The sequence below is a fragment of the Natator depressus genome, chromosome 28 (genome assembly GCF_965152275.1).
Source record: "Natator depressus isolate rNatDep1 chromosome 28, rNatDep2.hap1, whole genome shotgun sequence".
Lineage (NCBI taxonomy): Eukaryota > Metazoa > Chordata > Testudines > Cheloniidae > Natator > Natator depressus.
In genome coordinates, this window is record NC_134261.1 from 9984920 (window position 1) to 9987419 (window position 2500).

At 60.1% G+C, this 2500-nt stretch overlaps 1 non-coding gene across 1 annotated transcript; it reads left to right on the top strand.

Annotated features, from left to right (window-relative positions):
• Positions 1-1759: 1759 nt before the first annotated feature.
• LOC141979720 (5S ribosomal RNA) lies at positions 1760-1878 on the top strand. Its single transcript, XR_012637114.1, has one exon. It is a non-coding gene; the product is annotated as a 5S ribosomal RNA (ribosomal RNA).
• The last annotated feature ends 622 nt before the right edge of the window (positions 1879-2500 follow it).

Consider the following 2500-nt stretch of genomic DNA (forward strand, 5'->3'; position numbering starts at 1 on the left):
CGGGGTTGACCTGGTGTCCCGGGGGGACTTAGACATTTTTTTCAGCCTTTTCCTCCGGGTTGACCTGGTGTCCCGGGGGGACTTAGACATTTTTTCAGCCTTTTCCTCCGGGTTGACCTGGTGTCCCGGGGGGACTTAGACTTTTTTTCAGCCTTTTCCTCCGGGTTGACCTGGTGTCCCGGGGGGACTTAGACTTTTTTTCAGCCTTTTCCTCCGGGTTGACCTGGTGTCCCGGGGGGACTTAGACATTTTTTTCAGCCTTTTCCTCCGGGTTGACCTGGTGTCCCGGGGGGACTTAGACTTTTTTTCAGCCTTTTCCTCCGGGTTGACCTGGTGTCCCGGGGGGACTTAGACTTTTTTTCAGCCTTTTCCTCCGGGTTGACCTGGTGTCCCGGGGGGACTTAGACTTTTTTTCAGCCTTTTCCTCCGGGTTGACCTGGTGTCCCGGGGGGACTTAGACATTTTTTTCAGCCTTTTCCTCCGGGTTGACCTGGTGTCCCGGGGGGACTTAGACTTTTTTTCAGCCTTTTCCTCCGGGTTGACCTGGTGTCCCGGGGGGACTTAGACTTTTTTTCAGCCTTTTCCTCCGGGTTGACCTGGTGTCCCGGGGGGACTTAGACTTTTTTTCAGCCTTTTCCTCCGGGTTGACCTGGTGTCCCGGGGGGACTTAGACATTTTTTTCAGCCTTTTCCTCCGGGTTGACCTGGTGTCCCGGGGGGACTTAGACTTTTTTTCAGCCTTTTCCTCCGGGTTGACCTGGTGTCCCGGGGGGACTTAGACATTTTTTTCAGCCTTTTCCTCCGGGTTGACCTGGTGTCCCGGGGGGACTTAGACATTTTTTTCAGCCTTTTCCTCCGGGTTGACCTGGTGTCCCGGGGGGACTTAGACATTTTTTTCAGCCTTTTCCTCCGGGCTGACCTGGTGGCCGAGCGTCTCGCCGTCCGCGGCCGGAGCTAGAGATGCCCCCCCCCCCAGGCCAGCCTGCGAAGCCGCGGCCAGGATCGGGCCCCTGGAAGTCTGACTAAAAATTTTCACCGACCCCAAAAACGGTTAGGGGGGGCCTCATAAAGCCTCCGGAGCGAAAAAAAAAAAAACGGAAAAAAGGATCGGGCCCACCCGAGGCAGGGGAGTCAGTAAGGGAAAGGGGACGAGGCGGCCCGGAGCCGGGTGCCCGGAGCCGGGTGCCGGCGGCCAGGATCGGGCCCCTGGAAGTCTGAAAAATTTTTTTCACCGACCCCCAAAGTGGTATTGGGGGGGGCTCATAAAGCCTCCGGAGCGAAAAAAAAAAAAACGGAAAAAAGGATCGGGCCCACCCGAGGCAGGGGAGTCAGTAAGGGAAAGGGGACGAGGCGGCCCGGAGCCGGGTGCCCGGAGCCGGGTGCCCGCGGCCAGGATCGGGCCCCTGGAAGTCTGAAAAAAAATTTTTCACCGACCCCCAAAGTGGTGTTGGGGGGGGCTCACGAAGCCTCCGGAGCGGAAAAAAAAAACGGAAAAAAGGATCGGGCCCACCCGAGGCAGCGGAGTCAGTAAGGGAAAGGGGACGAGGCGGCCCGGAGCCGGGTGCCCGGAGCCGGGTGCCCGCGGCCAGGATCGGGCCCCTGGAAGTCTGAAAAAAAAAATTTCACCGACCCCCAAAGGGGTGTTGGGGGGGGGCTCATGAAGCCTCCGGAGCGAAAAAAAAAAACGGAAAAAAGGATCGGGCCCACCCGAGGCAGGGGAGTCAGTAAGGGAAAGGGGACGAGGCGGACCGGAGCCGAGTGCCTACGGCCATACCGGACGGAAGGCCCCCGATCCCGTCCGATCTCGGAAGGTAAACCGTCCCGGGCCTGGCTAGTACTTGGATGGGTGACCGCCTGGGAATCCCAGGTGCCGTAGGCAGCTTTTCCCGCTGCGAGCCAGCTCTCTCCTTTTCTGGGGAACAAGGGCAGGGTCGCCCTGCCAGGGGCCCTGGGGCTGAAGTCCCTGCCGGCCACCAGGTCAACCCGGAGCCTGCCCCTCTGCGGCCAGCAGGTCAACCCCATACCGGCAGGGGGTTGACCTGGTGGCCGGGAAGCAGAGCGGCCAGCAGGTCAACCCCATACATTCAGCGGGTTGACCTGGTGGACGGGAAGGAAAGCGGCCAGCAGGTCAACCCCATACTTTCAGCGGGTTGACCTGGTGGCCGGGAAGGAAAGCGGCCAGCAGGTCAACCCCATACATTCAGCGGGTTGACCTGGTGGCCGGGAAGGAAAGCGGCCAGCAGGTCAACCCCATACATTCAGCGGGTTGACCTGGTGGCCGGGAAGGAAAGCGGCCAGCAGGTCAACCCCATACATTCAGCGGGTTGACCTGGTGGCCGGGAAGAAAAGCGGCCAGCAGGTCAACCCCATACATTCAGCGGGTTGACCTGGTGGCCGGGAAGGAAAGCGGCCAGCAGGTCAACCCCATACATTCAGCGGGTTGACCTGGTGGCCGGGAAGGAAAGCGGCCACCAGGTCAACCCCATACAGGCAGCGGGTTG